The sequence below is a fragment of the Etheostoma spectabile genome, chromosome 14 (genome assembly GCF_008692095.1).
Source record: "Etheostoma spectabile isolate EspeVRDwgs_2016 chromosome 14, UIUC_Espe_1.0, whole genome shotgun sequence".
In the NCBI taxonomy this organism is placed as follows: Eukaryota; Metazoa; Chordata; class Actinopteri; order Perciformes; family Percidae; genus Etheostoma; species Etheostoma spectabile.
In genome coordinates this window covers 20,014,543-20,038,861 of record NC_045746.1, presented here as the reverse complement: position 1 = coordinate 20,038,861, position 24,319 = coordinate 20,014,543, and the positions used below count along the sequence as shown (strand labels likewise).

General features: G+C 41.8%; 1 protein-coding gene across 2 annotated transcripts in view; it reads left to right on the top strand.

Annotated features, from left to right (window-relative positions):
* Window positions 1-24,319, top strand: part of pvrl2l (PVR cell adhesion molecule related 2 like) — a 290,781-nt gene that overhangs the window by 27,603 nt on the left and 238,859 nt on the right. The gene's annotated exons all lie outside the window — the stretch shown is intronic.

The window sequence follows — 24,319 nt, the reverse complement described above, 5'->3', positions numbered from 1 at the left end:
ATACGCTTGTCTGCATGGTTACACATTTATAGTTGCTGATTTTGTTTCATCACATGACATCATAGTCAGCACTACTGAAATACATCAAAGTTATTAAATCTTTCACCAACTCTTCTGAGTTAAAGTTGTAGTGGGTAGAATGGAAAAAAAACAAGTAGAGTGGGACCTCTTCCTGAAGCTATCCCTCTCCCCTCTTTACCGCACGGGCAAGGCATGCGCAGACTAGCCAATAGAAACGCTGTCTCTCTGAAATGACCTGTGATGGACCAAAGTCCCCTGTTATTATTTTTTAGATTTTTTTTTTAAGCCTAAATAAGCCAAGAGGAGTTGCAGAAGTCTATTTTTCCTCTGAGACCGCTTGAATTAAAACATAATGATGCCAAAAATAAAGTGCCTACCACAGCTTTTATCGTAGCGCTGTAGGAGTTCAGCTCGGCATGTATTGGAAATGAGAGTAACTCTTGTTTGTTCTATATTTAAATACGTAGCTTTGGAATTGCTAAAATGAGATCTAAGGCAAATATAAGTGCTCCTTTGTTGCTTTGTTCAACTGTAATCAGCTGGAGACGGAGAAGTTGCACTCAAGAACAGTAATTCCTAGTATAGCAATGTTATCATTCAGCCTTTAATCATCCGGGGAAGTGGGCCCAGTACTATTTTGATGGAGTCAGGACTTGAATCATGACTGATTGGACCATGTTAGACCATTCCGGTCTTGGAGATGGACATGTAGGATGTAAAATACAGTTTGCGATTTTAAGGATTTTCATAATTTGCCTGGAGATCCGTTTGTTGCTCGTCCTTCACCGTAAATTATTTCAAAGAAATGTGAGGTCCGCGAAAAGAATCTGGACTTTGGATGGATGGAGCTTTGAGTTGGAGAAATAAAAGTAGATGAAACTAAAATCGTAGAGATCTCGGCTGAAGTTTGTCCTTTCACTCACCCTCAACTCCATATTGCACATGTCCGTTTGGCCAACAATTCTTCAGACTTTGGCATTTTCATCAGTTTCTTATCTTTAGTGGCCTTATCTGTGCAAATTGCAGCATTAACAAGCAAGACAGATTGTTTATTGATGGATTTCCATTTCTGTTTTCGGTACGGCCACATGGGAATTAGTAGCCTATTATTGGAGCAATTTAAGGGTTTGCTTAACGCCACACCTCTAATCACAGGCTGACCTCAGTGTGTTGTTGACTGTTTTTATTCTAGTATTTAACCTGTGGGATTGTCAACACTAAAATATCTTTCTGTGTTGGTGGAAGTCAGCTGTGTTCATGGTGTCTGGTATTTTAGGGAGTCTTCAGGTGTGTTCCCAGCTTTTAGCAGCTCCATTGGAGCCGTTGCAGTTGAATGTACTTGTGTTCAGAGCAGCTCTTCCAGCTCCACTGGCTGCTCAATAAGCTCCAAGACGCTATAGTGCTCTTTGCCAGGGTGACTGCTTTCCATTTAAAGCTACAGTACACTACACGGCAGGTGAATCTCCGGGATCATCAGAACACTTCAGACTAGACAAGCAGGAAGAGCCAAATGTCAGGCATAGCAAATGGGTTTAAATGCCACACTAACAGTGTTCATAAAGTTTCAAAAAGTGGAAGTTAATTTTTAACTTAAGCTGTCTGAAAACATGCAACATTTTTGGGGATGTGCAGCTTAAAAACGTCAAGAAATCTGGGTAGAACCAAGTGTCTACAGTAAGCATTTCAACGACTACTTTGTAAAGAAACTAACTTTATTCTTAGTTGACATACACACAATACAATAGAGTGACATTTTATTTCTTCACGATATTTATATACTGCAACGATATTTTAGTGTTGACTATTGGTGCTGTCACGAAATGTTTACAGATTGAGGTTTTTGATAAATAGTCATCAGTAATGTGGATATAATGACTAAGTGGGTAAAGGAAAATAATAGAACAGTTACAACAGTCTAGTAAGTTCAGAAAATGACATCACTTTACTGTAATGCAGCCTTTAAAACCAGGAAAAAACAACACGTATGCCATATTATGATATTACAGATATCCAAAATCTAAGACGATATCTAGTCTCATACCACGATATCGATATAATACCGATATATGGCCCAGCTCTCCAAATGTAGTCTTAGATTTCACATTGTTTGATTTGCAAATCAACAAATCGGTGCTTACTGGAAGTGATCACGTCTACTACTCTCACCACCAGAGTCTCCACCGTCTTTCTCTCTCAGCTAGTTGCTCACATTTCAATTTGTCACAGTCTGTATCCTTAATACAGGTGATAATAGCTCATAAATGGCTACATAATGTACACTGGAGGGCTAGTGCAGCGCAGAGGCGGCGTGAATATGAATGACATAATGGGTAATATGATGTTGACATTGTTGGTACGAAATGAACAAATGAGTTCCTGCTTAGCATTTAGACATGCCAGCTGCTTTTCTAAATGGTATCAGGCCATGCTCAATTGATTCCCACAGAGGCGAGACAGGCCCACCGGAGCTGAAAGTGCGCTGAAGGTTGTGTGTTAAGGCAGAGGTTCTCATGATTTGGAATGCAGCGGCATGCTTATACAAGCCCAAATATCACATAAAACCTAATTATCGACTGCTTGGAAATGTCACACAAAAGCTTGTTTGTTCATACAAGAGCAGGGGCAGCATCTCTGAAGGTGCTGGGGTAATTAAGTGCTGGGGCTTTTTAAATAAGCAAATTATAATATGAAATACTTTTTGACCTTTTGTTTATCCAGAGGAGGTTGATTGGACATGGGTGGGTTTTAACACATTCACGCCTGCAAGCCGCCCAACCACAGTGTAATAGTGTAGTCATAGTGGTTTGTATGAACTGTTTCCAGCATGGACTTTATGAGAAACTATTGACATCATTATTTTTTATACCTGATCCAGTTCCTGAAGTAGCGGTGCCCTACCTAAGGGCCGAGGCCCAATTAGGGGTCCCCAAGATAAGTTTTAGTGGTCGCCAGTGACAAACACTCATTACACATATTAGGGCCATTCAAAATTGCCTTTTTTTTTTTTTAAATGACTCAATCATTTTATCTCATCAGGCCTTTATAAGTGATTTATATAAAACAATGAAGCCACTCTTTGGTTTAAATAATCACGACAGGTAGAAACTGGTGATTCACAAGTGGACATTTGTTTATTTTAAGATGTCATTAGGTAAGAATGTCAAAAACCAGTAACCTAGAGAAAACAATATGTCTGAAATAACCATGAGCTTGCTAAATTAGGTTAAAACAACTGTACATTATTACTTTTGTACTTTATTATTACAGGCAAGTCATTAAGAACAAATTATTATCTACAATGGCAGTCTGACAAGCGACAAAGCCACTTAGAGGAAGGGAAGGAAGGCCATCAGATGAAATACATTAGACAAACATACAGTTTGAAATTACATAAATTACAATATATAGCAACAGCTAAAATTGTCAATGAGAACACAAACCGCAGTCAACAAGTATTCATTACATCACCCAGCCGTAATAGCAGTCTGAGTAAAGTAGAAATATTGTCACATCGACAATGTTGCAACTTGTGGCCTTAAAGCGTAACTCCTGCCAAAATTAAACCTAGGGTCTTTTTTTGGTAAAATGGCCTTTTGAATTGGAGTGTTAAAGGCACTTTTATGCCATCCTCAAAATCGCTATCTCTAAAACACAAAGAAGGCTCGACACAACATGAAACTTTGCTCCAAGTATCACCGGGGGCTCTAAACAGGAACTCTAGCATTGAGAAAATTGTCAAAAATCCCAGTCAAAAATAGGCAATCTCCGATTGCGAATGAACAGACTCCATAGGAGGAAATGTCATTCTTATGAGGCTCCTTTTTCAATTACAAGCTCAATATTGTTTTTCAACAACGACAAAACAACAAATTATCCATGCATTCATATGAAAGTAATCTTTACTCTCCTCCCTCGAGTATTTTTTTTGTGATCAAATGTCTTTTATTTTCCATTCTACACATCTCAAACAAACAACAGGCAAAAACACCGGAACAAAAAACGTGTCCCAGGGCCAAAACATACAGAGAGGAAAGACGGGACACACAACCACAAAAAGAAGGCAACAGAAAGAGGGACGTCCACAACTTACAAATACATAAACAGACATACACAAACACATTGAAAACACACACACAGACAGACACAAGACAGGGGACCAATCACACATGCAACAATGAGCCAAGTGTCCAAAGTCTGTCCTGGCTCTCCAATAATGCAAGCCTTAGATTTTTCCACGTAAACAACATCCAAAAAAGACAAGATTCATGTACGAACAGATAAGTCATGAGGTGGATTCCAGCGGATTGTAATCATCCTCTTAGCAGCTGTAAGACCAGAAAACACAGCACATTTTTGAGCTTTAGAGAGCTGGAAGGCTGACAGGTCATTCAGAATCATCAATCAACATTGACAGTAACAGGCAAAGGAACATTAATCAAGGCGGACATTTTGGGAGCAACATTGTTCCAGAACCGACTGAACGAGAGAACACTCCCAGAACTTGTGAAGATATGCACCTTGAGATTGTATTGAACAGAAAGTGCATAAAGGGCTGTTAATTATATCACCAAGAACTGATAAAGCCTGGTTACACAGTTTTTAGGCTGCATAGTAAATAACTTCCAAATATGATGGATGGGCAAAGGCCTCTGCCAGGGCACCATCTTTACTGACGAGATGGACGGAGACCGGAAGAATAACTGCTATGGTAAGTTGCTCAAAACCTTTCTTTTTAGTAAACTCTGTGTACACAAACAATGTTCTCAATGCTGGAGTTCCTGTGTAGAGCCCCCAGTGATACTTCGAGCAAAGTTTCATGTTGTGTTGAGCCTTCTTAGTGTGTTAAATACAGCGATTTTGAGGCTAGCGTAAAAAGTGCCCCTAGCACTCCCATTCAAAAGGCCATTTGACCGAAAAACGAGAATCCGACAAATCTTAAAAGGGACACGTCCATCCTAAATAAGCTTTTAAATGAAAGCTTGACTCGGGTACATTCACGAAAGACCCTACGTTGCATTTTGGCGAGAGTTACACTTCAAGGTTGGATAGGGATGCTTGTCTCAGGATAAAAATCTGTTAATCTGCTGAAAATAAACAGTCTCTGGCCCTTTTTATATGATTTTTGATAACGCAGTAACAGCTACATTACAGCTAACCCCCTACTGGATTTTTTGTTCTAATATTTCAGCTGCCTGTACAGCTCCTTCCTATTTGGTATGACCGGTCATCCTTCAATAAAACAGCTAACACCATGAGGTCCAAAAAAGTTATTTTTGCCATCTCTGCGGAGAGCTTTTGTTTAAAAAGGCCCAAAGCTCGGAGTCTGGCTAGGCTTTTCTATCCTCTTCTCCTCCTTATTGACTTGGATGTCTAAAAGGCACTGGCAGTTTGAAAAAAAGCATGCCCTTAACAATTACCATCAAATTACCTTTGAGCAAAGCGGTTATCGCTCTGCAACTGTGTGAAGGGGAATCAGGTTTAAATGGGATGTCTGGTTACACAAAGAAAGCTTGGCTGAAAATGGACAAGGATACACCTCAAGCCCTATGTGGAGTAATTAAAGACAAATAATAAAAGGAAATCAATTCACTTTTCCTTTGAGCAATTCTCCTGGCTGTTAAACCCTGGAAGAGCAGCCAACTACTACTGGCCCGACTGTAGGGTAGGCCAGGACATAATGGACAGGCGGCGCAGCAAACGCAACCCAGGCTATCAAGCCCTGCCAGACCCGTCTGACAGGTGGGCACATGTGATTCCTCCGCAAAGCTCTGAGTGTCGCAGGTGTGTTTGTTTTCTGCCAGATGACTGCCCTCTGGGGCGGGGATTTAATTGTCGCCTGGAACCTGAGTTGGCACCAGTTGAGATAGCAGAGGGTCATGTGGGTCTGTGATAGACACGCAGAGAGCCATACGAGCACAGGAACACACACACACACACACACACACACACACATACAAACACAAGTCCATATACACAAATATCTGTACAAAATGTAGGTGTACATAACACGAGTTTGCAAATGCACTCAGTGGCTGGGAGGTGGGGACAGGTCAAAGAAGAGCCATTTATCATGGGCTACAGTATGATGAGAGAGAGGAGGAATTGAGTAATAAAGGGATGCAAGAGGAAGTGGGAAGAAAAAGCATCTAGAAGAGGATGAAGTACTGTACATTGGTAAAAGGAGGAGGACAAGTCAAAGTGAAAAGACAGATGGAGGTCTAGAGATGGAATGGGAGGTGGACTTTGGGAAAGGCAAGATCAGGAGGTGAAGAAGATTTAACCAGAAAGACACGGTTTTAATCATTGCCATCCCATACCCACATGCTAATGAGAGCAGTGACACACACACACACACACACACACACACACACACACACACACACACACACACACACACACACACCACACACATACACCACACACCACACACACACACTGCTAGCTTTACGGTACGAGTGGTGTCTCACTTTAGTGTGAGGGACATTTCGGCACAGAGCTGTCAGTTGGAGACTCAGTTAATATAGGACATAAAGGAGATAGTGTAGTACACACACAGATTGTCTCACAAACGGCAGCCTTCAGCCTTGCTGCTTTCTTGCTATTGTTGTTTTGTAGTGTTGGCGGAGATAAGGCAATATCTAATAACAGGGACATTATGATTCCTCACCACTGCAACCGTTCATTGCTCACACCAAGGCTGGTCCTCGTGGTCAGGAAGCTGAACTACTTCCCTAATTCACCAGGGAGCAGGAAATAAACTCAATAGGGAAAACAGCAGATCATAGTTAAGGTAGGAGAAGGGTGAGGGAGAAAGAGAGAAGTGTTTAAGTTGCCTTGGTAATGATGGCGATGCCTTGCCAGTGGGGTAGTCAAGGCTAAACGACAAGATTCCCAGAAGAACCCGACAGAACTCGCTCTTTCTGCGGCTTTGTGACGACGAAGTATAAAAAGAGGGATCTACCATCGCTTCCGCTAGATTGTTTTGCAGTTTAAGACAAAATGGCTTGTGAATTTCCTGACCTTTTCCTCCTGCTAGCTCATTGTAAACATTGAATAGAATCAGTAAACAGCATTTTTCCGGGGTGGTGCCACAAAGCAGGACAAACATGATTACTGTATGAGTCAATGTTATTCTTTGTGAAGGATCCGGTTGCACCTCATGATATTAACTGGAACACAATCGGTCTTCTGGGATTATGAACAAATGCTGGTATTTAACCATTCATGCCGGCGTATTTTTTATTTCCCGTTTAGGATTTAAGAATTGCTCCTTCGCTCGCTCCGCTTTAGCACTTGATCGTCAGTGCACCATCTTCCATGCTAAAATTAATAAAGCAATGATTAATCTTCTCGCTGAAGTCCATACATTGATTAATCTGCAATGGAAAGCCAGTAGATTTACTTCAATAACCTGCAATTTATTTTCCCCAACATAGGTAGAAATGGTTTTTGCAGCCACAGCGGCTGGCACTGTATGTTCCGTAAATGTGTGATTGAAGAATTATTTCAAAGCATCCAAATGACATACGATTTGTCGCTAAAGATGCCAGAAGTGGCCACAAACGGAACAGTTTGAGGCAAAAATGTCCCTCTGTTTGAAATAATTGAAATTGATTTAAATGAACTTTACAATTGCAGTCATCTTATCCATCTAAATAATTAAATGGGAAACATCACGGCCCGGCCCGGCGCCATAAGCTGGACAATGACCTGGCGTGGTCACTGGCAAGACTATGGGATTTAATTAACAGTTTATGTTCATATTCTATGGGGCAGTTTTGCATGTGTTGCAGTTAGACAACACATGCAAAACTGCCCCATTAACATCAGTTTCACAGCTGCTGAATGTCCAACCGTTCCCCCACCAACAGAAAAGTGGAAGGCCTTGAGATAAAAGCAAAACATCATGTTTTCTTTATTCTTCCATGAGGTGGGTTAGATACGGCAGTATCAGGAAAAGAACATCTGACCTTCTGATGTTATCTCTCTGTTCAAAATTCAAACAACTTCATGCTGATTTTTTTATGTCTGTCAGTGCGTGAAACCCTGCTGTTTTTAGTGATAATTTGGTTCCTCAAATGCTGTTTGAAAAGTAACTACGCTGGTTTATTAGTAAATGAAAGGTCAACATTTCAGTCTTTCAAAGCTAAACTTTGATCCCTACCTTTTTTTTTTTTTTTCTCCCCTCGTCAATTTCCTGCCATTGGTACTGCCATACATGACCACGTGGCCTACTGTGACATTTGTAGGCAGCCGGTAATGAGATGTGACCTTCCCATTGGCTTTTTTTTTTAAGAATGTAGCAACTAGATGACGTGGGATCTGCCATTTCAGCTCCCTCAAGAAACACTACGGTGTCAACAAAATTGTAGTATTTTCAAAAGTGTGGCTGTTAATGATGGCAGCTACAGATGAAACACAGCCTTTTGGCTAATTCTGGCATGTTTGTAACCCACGTTTAATCATGCGTTTCAGTAATTTGCACTGTCCCCTTCTTAAATCAACAGAATTGAATGGAAATGAGCTATACACTGATCATTCAACAGAATTGGTGGCAATTTGCACATTTCTAAAAGAAATTTTCAAAATGTTTGAAATTTAGTCATGATTATGATCTTGGCTCCCAATGATCACAGAAACAGAACAATCGAGAAAAACAATAATTTAGCTCATTATGTTTTGCAAGTAAACTCTTACTTTCGCTTAAGTTTAAATAGGAAAAGTATTGAGGCAAATTTCACAATTTATATAACTTTTCCCACTGTTTAAGTCCAATAATTGTATCATCTCTCCAGAAGTCAACGAGTAATCACTTTAAATTATCATGATTTCAATATTGACCTAAATAATCTGTGATTATAACCCCCCCACCCCATAATCAAGCAGCCTTAGTGTGGGGGCCGTGGTGGTTCACTACATCACAGGGGGAGAATTTTTTAGTGGTCGCGCGTGTCACTTTGTGAAAAATACCACCCGACACTGCACGCTTCATATCTCGCTCTGCTGCCATTTCCCACTTCTTTATCTGGCGGCTTCACCTCGGCGGCGCTGAGCAGGTACGACGTAACCTGTACTTCATCAGCGAGGGCGGTCGTGGGCCGTGATAAAGCTCCGGTTTTCTGTCGCTATTTAGTTGAGGGATTCAGTGTGGGCGCTCCTTCATACGCTTTCAAGTAGCACTGCATTGACATTTGGTCCTTTTCAGAGAGGATTTATGGGAGGGAGGTCTGCCGTTTGGAGTTGGTCTGGAAGATTTAAAATAGGGAGATGACGATATAAAACAAATAGGGGTCGGGGCAGGTCAAAACCAGGTCTGGCGCGTTCGTGTGAAGTGGATTAGAGTGTGTGTGTGGGCGCAGGGGGTGGTAGCTGATAGTAATTTGTGTGTCTCTGTGGCAGAGACGGATTCTGGGCTTGTAGACATTCTAAAAAAGGAGCTGATGTATTTTTATGCACCTTTTTTCCTTAAATTGAAGGTAAAAAAAATTGACCTGTCAGGGACAGCTGTTCAGTATATCAATATTACGTCGGTAGTGTAATATGAGACTATATATTGTCTTAGATTTTAGAAATTGTAATATCCTGTTAATGCTACATTCCACTAAATTGATGTCACTTTCTGAACTGTTCTAGCTGTTCTATTACTTACCTTTATCCACTTAGTCATTATAGCCACATTATTGGTGATTAATTATCTAAAATCTAATTGTAAAAATACATTTAGTTGAAGCACCAAAACTACAATATCGTCGCAATGTTGACATTGAGGTATTTGATTGATGATATTGTGATTTCACCATATTGCCCAGTGCTACTGTCAGGACAAAAACAAGAAGATGAGAGGGAGAGGGAGGGACGGGGAGAGGAAACGGATGACACGAGCCCCAGGTCGTGACCTGTGTACGACCCCACAGTGGTGTCACGAGCAGCTTGGCATGCTGAGAGCTCAAACAGGACTCCACTCGTGAGCTAACATCTGAGGATCTCCTCAGCTGGCGTGTGGTGGTGGTGGTGGGGAAAAAACCCCTCCAGAAAAAGCAAACACACGCAGCTCAGTTAGAGCTGACAGAAACGGAGGGGGACATGGGAGAAAGCATGGCTGCAGGGAGGGAACGAAGGAGGGGAAAAAAGAGAGAGAGGGACTTGCAGAATGAAAACAGCATGTAAAGATAAACAGATATCTATCAGTGGATGTGTGTGAGTTTGCTTTGTGTGTGTGCAGCTTGTTCGTCCCTGCCTGGTCGGTTTATCGTGCCGCTGCACATTGCTGCTGTGCGAGGAGAGCATAGGTGCGTGTTTTAGAGACGGCAGTGGGGAGTGATATTGTGCAGGGGGGGGGGGGGGTGGGTGGGGGGGGGGGGCCCTCCCCCTGAACCCCTGCATTTACTAACAGGCCTACAAAAGCCCCTAGGCTCCAGCCCTCCATCTTTATTTTGCCACACTTTCCTCTGTCTGTATGCCTGTGTGCTTTGCTGCGCATGCAGCTGGATTTGTCATGGCTGGATGTGAGCTTGGCAGCAACGCTTGGCAGTGTTTTTTTTTGTTTTTTTTTCTTTCTTTTTTTGGAAGCTGCAGGGGGAATAAGGGAGCGGGGGAAAGCGATTCAGGGGGAGAAGACAGACAAGGGATTGCAGAAGACCTCAGGACACTGTGTGCCACAATGTGCAGGCCACTGGCAACAATAGTATTACAAGTATTGGCATCACGGTACGATAGCATTAGCAGATTAGTGTTATTTCATAAACTGTGTGGCCGTTTGGGGATTGTAATTCTGACTGTGAACGTAGAACTGTGATGCTCAGTGGGCAGAGTGATACATTGGCAGGATTGGAGTTTTGTTTTTTCCGTGAATGGCTGAATGAGTACAACAAGGTGCTAATGTGGCTCTCAACTTCTCATCTGACGAACTCTTAACTTCCTTCAGGTTGGGAAATTGGACATCCATATTGACAGTGATGTCCTTATTGTGAAGAAATGAAACACGCTCTAAAGTGAAGAAGCATTTCATGCCAGGAAACGGATACCTAACAGTAAAATCCTTCCTCATCAAATTATAAACCTTGGTGCAGTGTGTTCTGATTTGATAAGCCTTCAAACCCGTGGATCTCGCACTCTATCTGAACTTCCTGCAGCGTTATTTTCAGTGCAGCCCCAATGCCTTATGTTAAATAGGGATTTTCTTTGTGGAGAACTGGGATCCGTCCACCAACTCCTTTTTCTGGCTCTGCAAAACCTCCCCCCCCCCCCCCCCCCCGAGTGAAACACACACACACAACACACACACACACACCACACCACACACACACACACACACACACACACACACACACACACGCACACACACACACACTCTGTACTCGCCTATAATACCAACAGTGCCATCAGGCCACACCAACCAAGTGTGGACTTCTATTTCTGGTCATTTAAAAAAAAAAATAGAACTATTTACTTTTAAGATCTATCTGAAAATAGGCCTTTGTATGTGTTTTTTTTTTTTTAAAAGAAATTGCCAGAAGGGACTTGAGTGAAGGGACCTAAGTGATGTCTGCATAGAAGACACCTTCATATATTGAAGTGAACCTGTGTGTACCCATTCTTTCAATGAATGTTTGTTTACAGCAAATACGTAGTTCATTTCAAAGATTGATAATTCAACTTTATTCAAACATGTCTCTGTTACACAAATATTAAGAAATAATCAGGCCACTTACATAGAGAATAAATAATGTTTTACCCGCAAATCAGAAGTAACTGGACTGCATGCACGTCTATCAAGGACTGAATTATTTGCAACAACAGGGATTTATCCAGTTCATATATATATATGTATAATATACTTTTTTCTGGGGGGGCTTTTCCTTTTATTATAGTGAAAGTGGATAGACATGAAAAGGGGAGAGTTATGGGGGAATGACACGCAGCAAAGGGCCTCAGGTCGGATTTGAACCCGGGCCGCTGCAGGACTCAAAGTATAAATATACTTTTAAAGTTATATTTGAAAGATTAGCATACATTTTAAGTTAATTTCTACTTTTTCTTTAGTTATTGAGAAATGAATGCAACATTTGTAGTGTGCTTTCCGATTCCCGCAAACTCTGTTCCAATGCTGCAATGCTGAATCATTAGACAAATGTCATTTCATCGCGTCTGTTCACTAATAAAAAATTAACTTCACGTGACTAATGTTGCACCTATCAGGGAAAAAAGTTCAAGTATTTTTTTTTTCCCATGACACAATTTATATGTGCATTTCTTAGCATTAATTCTTGCGAACAATGGAGGATTGTCTCTACTCTGAACTCTCTGGCAAAGTATTGATCTTCCTCTGCAGAGACAGAGCAGGGAACATTTACATACGAGAAAAACATTATAAAACGTTAACTAAATCTTGGAAGGAAAAAAATGTCCAGGGTGCTTACGAAGTTCAGTCAGATGTTTGAAGGGGCTCTTTGGGGTCGGGAATTCAATTAAGTATGGAAGAAAAAAAAAGGGAAATCCAAGGCACTCTTGTTCATGATTTTTTAAAAGCCTTTATTTTACTGGCTATTTCATAATAGGACATTTTAAAGACGTAGGGAGAAGCAACCCACGCGTAGCGGCACAGGAAAACAAGCCGGCTTTGCGGGGGGGGGGGGGGAACGTTAACTAATCTTATCATCAAACTTGTCAAATTACTACTGACAGATAATCTTTTAGACCTAGTATGGACCCATGCAGGAGTGTGAGTGCATACTAGTCAACAGGGGACTTTTCGTATTCAGTACAATCCATTACGCACGCAACACACCACACACACCACACACACACAACACACACACACACACACACACACACACAACACACACACACACACACCCAAACACACAGATAGACATACAATGACAGCGCTCAGGCAACCCGGAGCTGGCTTAGGACCCCGATCTTTCTTCTTCATCTATTATGCGGTTTCTTCCCTTCCTTTACTGTCACATCCACTTTCTCTTTTTCTCCATCTCCATCTCTATCTCCATCTCTTGCAGGCTCTTTCTGCCTTTTCACCCTGTTTGCCTCCCCTTCTTTTCAAAGTTCTTTCTCTTTACAGCCCTCATTCTATATTCTATAGCCCTTTTGTTTCATCTCTTCACTTATTTTCATCACTGCTCCACCCTATTCTCTCTCTTTTTTCCCTCTGTTTTTTATCTCGGCCCCCCCTGTCTGCCTCCCTCTCTGGCCCTTGACTCACTCTGTCTCTCGTCATCGCTCCTCGCTGTCACTTCACTCATTAATTCCCTCGTCTTTAGCTCTCTCCAATTTTCTTTCTCTCTTCTGTCTTTGTCGGTCTCGGGCCTCTCTGTCTGCTGCTGGCTAGCCGTGCAGCGGTGTGTCAGTGTTTCATTAATTCATCATCGTCACCAGTCAGAGACTTGCAGAGCAATGACTTTACATGAACCTTCCATTCTCTCTCTCTCTCTCTCTCTCTCTCTCTCATTCTCTCTCTCTCTCTCTCTCTGCCTCTATGTGAATTATGAGAAAACGTAACCAACATTGTGACACCAAGCTGTTTTTTTTTAGAAATGCAATGATTGCATCATTTCAACATTTATCACTTCAATGCCTTTTTGATTTACTGTAGTCTCCAGCTTTGGTGCTCGGTGTTCATTGCTACTTTAATGTTATGTTTTTTTCTGCACCAAACTTAACCTGTCAATCAACCGGCAGGCAGTAATGTGGCGTTTTAATCCCCAGATGTTTGAGTTTCTGTGGGTGGAGCTCTTTTCTTTCTTCAGCCATGGTGATTATGCTTCAGAGTCATGCCAACAATTACTTTTCTTTATTCCAAACAACCAAACACGTCATCCCCTGGACATGTGACAGACATATTTCTACATGAAAATATCAGAGTATGACTTTAAATTCAACTGCAAAACAGTTTGAAGTCTACCACCTCAAGCTTAGAAATGTCACACTTGTGTCACATTCATAATGAGCCATTACGCAGGTATCAGTTTGTGGTCAAATGTTTCTTTCTTCAAATGTTTTTCGGCTCCACATGAAAGCGTGAACTATGGCTAACATTAGCTGACGTTTAGGAACTATAACAGCTTCCCCAATATTCACCTAATCTACATTTAGTTGTGTTTTTTTTGCAACATTTTAAACGCTTTTGTAAAATTTACTTGTCAACTGAATGAAAACGTAGCGCTGTGTCTCTGACTGTCCTTAGATTTACTGGCTTACCGTTCTTCAATCCATCTTTTCCTCTCACCTATTTTCTCAGTTTGTCTCACCTATTTATCTTCCTCCGTTTCATTGTTGTTTTCCTCTCTCCAGCCTTTCTTTACCTTAGCCTCTCTCTCTCTCCCTCTGTTCCTCTTTCTCTCTTCCCCAGTCTCTGTCTGTGTGATGAAACGGAGGAGAAAAGAGAACCTTACGAGACAAAGACAATGAGCAAGAAACAAAGGCGTGAGAGGAAAAAAAAGAGAGAGAGAGAGCACGAGAGTTGGAGAGAGAAAAGAGACTAAGGGAGAAATGGGCCAAATTTAAGAGAAAAAAGCGAGTGGCAGAAATTGTAATTAAATGCAAGGTGCAACACGTGGTGTGAGCTCTGACTCGCCCCTGCAGAAGGAGAGCAGGAGCAGAAAAGTGAATAGAGAGAGCAAGGAGAAGATGTGGATAGAAGAGAGCTGAAAAAGGGGAAGAGAGGCAAGAGAAAGGCTTCTTATGTGCTGTGTAAATTTGAGCTCTCCCAGATGAAAGTTGACAAGTTGTCCACCGATGCATCACATTCTACATCAAAAATTCTGGCACTGTCAGAAATTGTGCACCCGTTTCTCACAATGCTGCTTCACCCGACATCTACAAACAGAATAACTGGAATGCAGCTTCAAATGAAAAGCAGCATTCGGGTGGACAAGGCTCTAGGGGGGCTAAAGGTTGTGCCTAAGTATTGGCTCTGTCAGTCAATCTCCCACTTTGGTACAGACTGAAATATCTCAACAGCTGTTGGAATTCTGTTCAGACATTCATGGTCCCCAGATGATGAACCCTAATGACTTTGGTCCCATGACTTTCCCTTTTAGTGCTACCTCAAAGTTGACATTTGTGGTTTTGAGTGAGATATCTAGAAAACTATCAGATGGATTGCCATGACGTTTGGTACAAATATTCATGGCCCCCTCAGCATGAATTAAAATAAGGGTGATCCTTTTGCGTTTCCTTAAGCGCCATTATCAGGTCAAAATGTCAATTTGTCCCATCCTTTGATTTATGACCAAAACTAAAGGCATTCCCGCTTCGGCTGTACTTTTTTTTTGCTGCTAACTAGCTAATGTTAGCATGCTAACGTGCTAAACGAAGATCTCAAAATAGTCGACATTTTAACTGCTAAATGTCAGCATGTCAGCATTGACATTGTGACGATATTAGCGGGTTAGCATTTAGCTCAAAGCACTGCTGTGCCGAGCTCCGGCCTCAGAGCTGCTAAAGTAGCCGTAGACCCTTAGTTATACTGTAGTCTTCATGAATTAAAAAAATCAAACAAACCCAAAAACATAAACCAAAAAAGACATTTGGGGGATCCCAGCAAAGAAGAAAACCTTCTGGAGCATAGCAGTGCCAGCATTGTAACCCAAACATTGTCTTTGTTTTGTTACAATTTCAATACATGAAAGGAGCCTGCCGATGCAGGATTTGATGTACAAAATTGATTTTTTTTAACAAAGATGACACATATTGCTACCAAGACTTTTTTTTAGAGCCATCTCTCTCAGTGTGACATGAAATGGACATGCAAGATTGCTATTATCAAACAGTGTGTAGGGGCCTTAAGAGAGAGATTTACTTCACATTTGAAGCAACAGAATTACTCTGTAACAACTTGTAATGCCACAAAACACACAGCAAACAAAAGACACCACATTTGAAAGAGACAGAGGGACTGAATGGGGAAAAGAGAGGAAGAGAGGAGGGCAGAGAGAGGAGGGAGGGTGAGCATGGTGGCTGCTTTCAGGCTCACAGGAGCGATTTTCTCCCTCAATAGGAGTACTTAAGGCTCCATGGATTATTAATGGCCTATCTCTGAGGGACCCCCCCCCCATCCTGCTCTTTCTCCTCATGTCACTGTGCTCCCATTTCCCCTTCTCTCTCCACTCTTTATTTCCTCCCTCCCTCCACTGTGTTTTCAACCATCTAATCTACTCCTCATTGTCTCACTGCCGCCGTCTCCCAGGTTCACTTTAGCCTCTTTCTGCCTCCATTCACACTTATCTACATTCAACTCCCCATCTTCCCTCCCTCTTTACCAACTGCTGCCTCATCTGTTTGTCGCATATTCCTCTCTCTCCAATCTCTACCTCCATCTCGTCTTCATTCCGCCTCACTTTAGTTCATTCCAGCCTCAGTTTATCTTTCTCTTCATCTCGTCTTTTCAATACCTGCCTCCATCTCATCTTGATGCCCATCTGCGTATTCTCCCCCTCCTTTTTGCTACCACTTCTGAGGGTGTCACGATTCCGGTATTAAGTTACAATCTTGAATTTCAAATCGTCGATGCTGCCACGCCCCCATGCCACGTCTTGCCAAGGGGATAAAACACACGTGTAGTCTGCGTGGATGTATAAAGAGAACTTAATTCTACCACCACTTCCAGTGGAGGTGCCAATGAGCTGAATACTACACACACAATAGCAGAAGAAGACCAGCTACACACACACACACACACACACACACACACACACACACACACACACACACACACACACACACACACACACACACACACACACACACACACACACACACAGGACCATACACCAATTGTCAGCACTAGTGTTGAAGTGCTGCCAGTCAACCTCCTCTTATTTAGCTACAGCCAATCAAAAACTAGCATGGCAACTGCAGATGAGGGCACCCATCGGCAGCCTTACCACGCCACACGCTCACCACATCTTTGTAGAGAGGGATGGGAACATATATTTTCTGGTGGGAAACATGGAGTATCCGGAGAACCCCCCCCCCCCCACACACACACACACGAACACACACAGGGAGAACATGCAAACTCACACAGAAAGACCAGGACGAGGGGTTTGACCCCTGTCTGTCTTGCTGTGAGGCCACAGTGCTAACCAATGGGCCACTGTTCCACATTTCAGTCTGCTTTGTGCATTTGTTCATCTTTTACATCCAGAATGGATTTGGGGGTGACCCTGGCTAAATAAAGTATCTTACAAAATCAATTGGTGGTCTTTGTGGTTCACAATGAAAATGAACGCTTCCTGCACCTCATCTGTGGGTGAAAAGGGCGTGTTCGACAACTTTTCACAACCCCCCCCCCCCCCCCCCCCCCCCCCAGCCTGATCCAGCCTCCTCGCTCTCTTCCGCTATCTCTCTTCCTTTTTGTCTGGGGCTAATGTTGCTCTTTATGGCACTAGTTTAGGAATTGTTAATGAAAAGCATGTTTAATAATTGCATGTAATAGTTGGATGCCACTTAGCAGCTTCTCTCAACATTCTATACTATTGATGTTTCAATTTGCGACAGCTTTCTTCTTGGCTCTGAAGTTGGTGTGTTTTGCATGTTGTCATGATTTTTGAAGAGGCTGTACCCAAAATGGGATTTACCTCCACACGGCTCTCATAGACCGTTCTTTAGTACCTGACATACCTCTGATATTTCATGGCCACATGCACTAACATGAACACACAGCTGGCTGACTAAAAATAGAACGAAGAAGCTCAGATTACTCAATTGTAGCTTTACATAAAAAATGTGTTTGCTGCTATATTGATTGATTGATGTTCTGAATATCAAGTGCAGACCCTTTGTTGCTTTTCTGTTGCTTTGGGCAGTTTTTGGGACAAAATTACTCCGCTTGAAGTAATGTTTGGTGTCTGATATGTTTGTTCTCAAATAAGAATTACTTAATCTTCAATTGCCTCGCTAATAAGTTGAAATACTTCATTTAATTCCTTCCCTCTCATTGACAAATCAAAAATTCTTCAAATCCCTCAGCTCTATCCGACAAATGCTTGTAGCTAGCATTCACACTGATATGAGCCATCATAGTTGCAGTGTCTTCTATCTGTATTAGCTTAACAATGACTCTCATTATAGATTCATCCCTAGATTATTTTTTGGATAGTTTCAGGAAATGTTGAAAAATTACTTCACAATATCTCCGAGCCCTGGGTAACTTCTTCAGATTGTCTGTTTTGTTAACAGTCCAAAACCCAAAGATATTCATTTTACAAAAATAAGAAAAAAACAAAGAAAACTTTGAGAAGAATTGAGAAGCTGAACAAATCATTTATCAAAACTGTGGTCCGGTAATTTTCTGAGTCAATCGACTCATCGTTTCAGGTCGAACTGAAGTGGACTTAAAATAATTCCAAGCTTTTGTGATTTATCTGTTCTACATCTGGAATAACCCAGCAGAGATATGATAACTCTGAGTCACACTGACTAAAAGCATCAATCTCATGTCCACAAATGTAGTTGTTTTTTTTTACTGAATATTTCTGATAAACCATCATTAAGTTTTTCAGTAAAGAGGTCAATTTGTGTGTCTCTCGCTCTCTCTCTCTCCCTCCCCCTCTCTCTCTCTCTGTTGCACTCGCAAGTCCAATTTTCCACCACTGCCTTTCTCCGGCTCCCAGCTCGCTCTGTCCATTTTGTCATTTTACCAACACTTTCCCATTCTCCCTGTCTCTCTCTCTCAGTGGCTCAGCATGTCAGTCCATTTTGCTTGTTTTCTCTAAGCCATCCCCTCTTTAGCAGAGATGCTCTTAAGCTCCTTGTTTTCCTCCTCACTGCCTCGCTCTCCATCTGAGCAAATTGCTTTGGACGATGCGCCCAGGTTGGAGTGCCCTAGTTTGTTGTCTTATCTCTGTCTCTCCTCCTGCGTCCTTTCTTCCTCTGTCTATCTCTGCGTTCATGTATTAAGATGGGATGACAAGTAGGAGGATCAAATGAGAGAAAAAATGAGAGAAGGGTCAAGCGAGAAGAGGCGGGTGAGAGTAAAACAAATAAGGATAAGGGGAAAGAAAACCGTCTTAAAGGACTGAAAATTGAGTTTCTGTCAATATGCCCTATCGCCTGCTAAAGGAAGATTGGTAGCAGTTTCATCTCTATGTCCAGCAAGCAGCAGCACTGCTGCTGGGCTCTACAAAGTGGACATCTGCTGTCCACTATATGATAGATTTAACCCCTCGCTGCCAAAATGTTAGTTTTATTCAATTTCTGTAATATAAATAAGTAATACTTTGACAATACGCGTATCATTTTTTGCAGATTGTTAGACGAGATCGATACTAGAGGACTGCATTGGGATTGGGATCCCGCGGGACTCAACACAAATCTCGCGGAAGCGGGCGGTTTTATTGAGGGGTGCGGCTGGGAGCAGGCGGCCAAAAAATAGATAGCGGGTCCCGGGATTTAGAAGCGCTGCTCCCCAGTGCTGTAACCAACAGGTTATGTTCACCTAGCTAGGTTTCATAAGAAAATCAGCAACGTGCATGGTGTGTCAGGTTAAACCCCAGCCTTACGTTTTCTGAACACGCCTCCACTCCCCTCTCATAAATGGATCAATACAAGGCCACTTTGCTCTTATTGCACTAGAAAAACTAGTTAATGCACTTGCACATAATTACAGTATGACTGTAATTATGCACTAGAAGGTAATTTTCTCTACTTATTACTAGAGCCCGACCAAGGCCGATACAAATATTTGGTTAATTAAAACTCGGCCGATATATATTTAAAAAAAAAACTTACATTAGTTATTTGTAGTTATTTATGAGTTTTTACTAAAATAATATGATAATTTGTTACATTGTCACAACAGAAAATCAAAATATATTAAAGTTCTGATAAAGAAAATGTATAAAAATACAAACTGAAGATATGAAACTGAAAGTCCTTTGAACAAAAACACACTAACAAAACCAAAGAAAATCAGTGTTGCCAACAGGGACGTTGTAGCGCGCCCTCTGGTGGACAAACTATGCAATGCCAACACTCATAACATGGTTGACCGTCCACTTTTATTTTATTATTTAAATATTAATTTTTCAGAATCATTTTATTTGTCATTTTAAATGAGTCTGATGAAAAATGTAAATGCTGATACCGATAGTTGGGGAAATGCCTAATATCGTCGGATAATTTCAGCCCGATGGTATCGGTCGGGCTCTACTTATTACGGACAGGTAGGCATGTTTATTAATACTGCACAGGAAAATAACTACACTGTAAGAAAAAACCTTAGATTTTTGTCCATAAACTTATCTGTTTTTCTAAGTACAGGAAAACAAATATTACAGAATTTCCCTCAACAATTAATGTTTGCGGTGCGGGCGGCACACAAAACACACACTGTGGGAACAGACGGGAGCAGAACACACTACGGGAGCGGGCGATAATGCTCCGGAATCAAGAGAACACTCCCGTACAGGGCTCTAATTGATACCACTCTTATATCTATCTATTAACTATGAAGATGGTTAGCTTAGCTTAGCTTAGACAGGAAACAGGGAGGTACTGTGCAAAGGTTACAAAACACATTGGAGGAAGTTGGAAGATATAGTCCAGTGCATAACCGCTCTAACAACTTGTCATTAACAAGTGTTGAGAGTACATAGTGAGCTTCAAAATTGCTGGTAGGCAGATATTTTTCTGAGCCAGGCGAGCCGTTTCCCCCTACTTCCAGTGTCTTTATGCTAAGCTAAGCATCTCCTGGTTGTAACTTTGTATTAAGCATTTAGAAGCTTTCGTCTCATCCAACACTCAGCAAGGATGAGAAAAAGCACATTTGATAAAATGTAGAACTCTGCCAGTCGTGGGGCAGCACATACACGATGCAAAAGTTGTACATGTTTTCATTTTAGACGTCATGTCACATCTCGTGTATTCCCTCCGGCCTCACACACCATTGCCTCTTTGCTGGTTGGGATGTAACTTTCACTTGAAAAGAGAGCGGATGTTGGCAAGCATGACAGCAAATCTAACACCATTTTTGTTACTGCTTCAGCCTGGGTAATAACGAAATTAAGAATAGCAGCAGGCACCCCTCGGGTACCGTCCTGCTGAAAAGTCTTTTCGACACTACTGAGAAAATATCACCCACTGTAAATATAGCAAGCTAAAACATTTACCCGTTTGAGTGTTGATTGTCTATTACTTGTATAACATCTAGCCAACCAGATGGTGTTGTGGGCGGGACATTAAGTCAGACTTAGTGGTGAGTAAAACTGGAGCAGATGGAGAGACGGAGAGCTGTGGCGGAGCCAAAGTAGCGCATTTTTTAATTAATTAACTTTATCCATTAGAGTGAAATAAAATCAGATAATCTGCAAATTGCCAAAAAATGTCCCGATAATCAGCTAGGTCGATCCCTACTATACAGTGTATCACAACACATCTAAGCTTAAGTGGAGAAAGGTTTTTGAATGTTTTTACGATACAAAAGTCAAGTAGAGAACAGAGCAAAATCTCAGAACATAAGGAGTTTGAACTATTGGGTTATTAGTCACAGATCCTTTTTGCCGCACATGAGTAGTAAGTGATGTAAAAACCTTAACCTCGCACAGTGAACAGTATCTAGGGCACCTGTGATTTCATTATCCTGTGTGAACGTGCTTAACGAAACACGGAGGTTGAAGGGTAATTCATTAACGCTACACCAGGCAAGGTTTTTATGTAAAGAAGCATTTTGCTTATCAGTCTAAAACCCAAATTGGGCCGCAACAGAGAAAGAGCATCCCATCCCCACTAATTGGGCGCTGCAGATTCATAAAGTGAAAGCATAAGGAGAGACAGCAAGACTGTTGTAAATGGAGCCAGTTTTTTAAATGAAAAGAGATGGTTTCAAGAAGAGCGAGAGAGAGCCGGAGTGAGTTAGTCACACGAGGGAGAGAAGAGAACGTGACTCGGCAGATCGGATGAAGGCGGATGATTCTATTTCTATTTTATTTATAGTATCAAATCATAACAAAAGTTATCCAGAGACACTTACAGATAGAGTAAGTCTAGACCACACGCTATAATTTACAAAGCCCCGACATTTCTAGTAATGCCCCCAAAATCAAGGGATCAGCGCGACAGTGGCGAGGAAAAACTTCCTATTAGGGAGAAACCTCGGTGCCTGACGGTGCCGGTTGGGGGTGTGATGCACAGTGGCAATAACAGTCACAATAAAGATAATGGAACAGTGACTACAAAATGGTGGTAGTAGTAGTAGTTCATGTCATAGCTGTGCGCTGCAGGGCGTTACAGGTTGTAGCGCGGCATAGCAGAGCATTCTGTCGTGCCATTTATGTTGGGAGCAGTCGGCTCTCACACCACAGGACTACAACCAGTTAAACAGATTATTGTAGCTATTAGCGACACAGCACTATGCAGGACTAGTGTTCATTCGGCAGTGAAAGGCCACCTCAGCAGGAACATGTTTAGGGGAGAGGGAGTGAGAGCAGCAACCCCCTTTTTTAACATTACACAACCTGCTGCTAACTGGGACACACCTGGACAAAAAAAAAAAAATTACCTCGGATTACTGCTGCAACAATAACACTTTACAGTAGAATGACATTTTTTTATTATCCAAAAGTACAAAGCTTGCCTCTGCAGATTTTTGTCCGTTTGAGCACTTTGAGTTGCAAATATCAGCTTGTCTGTGGAAATGAAATCCAGCTTTGAGTTCCGATTGTCACTTGTGATTTTGCAACACACGTGATGGAAAAGAGTGTTTTGAGTAAAGCGTGCATTTCTCTTTGAGATTTAGACTGCAGGGACGGCATGCTGCTGAGTTGCAGGCTGCTGAATTAAAGTAGATTTGTGGGGAATTTGAAAGGCTGAACTCCAAAGTTTGTCGTAATTATGTTTTTTTTTTTCTTCTTCTTCTTCAAATGATGTGGCACAGCATGGCTGTAATGGTTTGGATTCGACACATTGGCCAATCGTACCAAACCATTTCAGTCCCACTAATTGTCTGGGCTCCATTGCAGGGAGCTTAATTATGAGCACTGAGGAGCTCTTGTGTCCAGTGGAGCACTCTGGTTATAGCTGGCATCACCTAAACAGCCACACACAATGTAGGTGCTGCTGTTGCCATGCAACTATGGAAAAACCCGTTTGAAGTGCAGGGCTCTTTAGCTTAAGTTAAAAACTTGTTTTAACTTCTTCCACTCAAAGCGTGCTCAGCTGTGAGGGCCATCCTCATCCTGTCCTTCAAAAAAAATAATGAGAGAAATAAAGGCAGCACTGTTAAAAGGGAAGTTTTTTTTCTTCTTCAAAACACACAGCCCTCCCTCATTATCACTCTTGTCCTCTGTAACAACATTCCTGTGATTATTCTGTGAATCCCTTTGCTAGAGAAAACGGCAGGTCAGTGGGGTGATGGTTTTTAAAAAACACACATTGTGCTCCAAACACTTTGATGTTGCCCAGGCTCCAGCTTATTCCCCCTGTTCCCTGCCGTGGGCTCGAGGCCATTGTATTATACAGTGCGCTCTGTACTCCTCCAGACTATGAAAGACCCCATTTCACAGGCTTTTTTCCTAGTCAATCTATCCTGGCCAGAGGCTGCCGCAGTGTTATGTTCCTGACCTTGGGGTCCATTTGCATTGGCATGGATTAAAGGCTGCCTCCAGTGGCTTCATCACCCCATTAATATTTTAACGCTTCGCTCAAAAGTGTCCATTTTATAAAAGCTATGTCTGATTATCGCCACCTCTCCTGATTCCAGATAACCAGCGGCTACAGCGTACATTGACGCACAACATACAGCACTTAGCATGAATGTTTTTCATGCAAGGTCTGTTGCAAATTGTTTCAAAATTTCAAATTGTTGTGAGGTGGCCTTAGGCCTTAAAGATAGCAGTGGCTCCTAACATTTCTTTTACCCGCAGGGCCCCCAGAAAACCAGATCACAAATAATCAATCATCATCGGGCATGCCTGGTCTTACGATTATTGTGTGTTTTAATTTCAGTTTTTTTCTTCATGGATTGTTCCTTATTTAATCCAGAAAAGTGGCGATGCTCATTTTTTGGGAAAACGAGATTTTAAATGTTATACTAGGAGAAAGTGGTTTTCTTCCTAATGGAATTTTTTTCAATTTTGGGGCATTTTAGTTTTTAATAGAAAGGACAAGTTTAGACAAGAAAGGGGGGAGAGAGGGGGGACAACATGCACAAAATGGCCGCAGCTTGGACTCGAATCCTGAGTTGCTGCGTTGAGGACTGTTCCTCGGCTCTACCAGGTGAGCTATCCAGGCGGCCAAGCGCCCATATTCTGCTCATTTTCAGGTTTATAATTGTATTTTG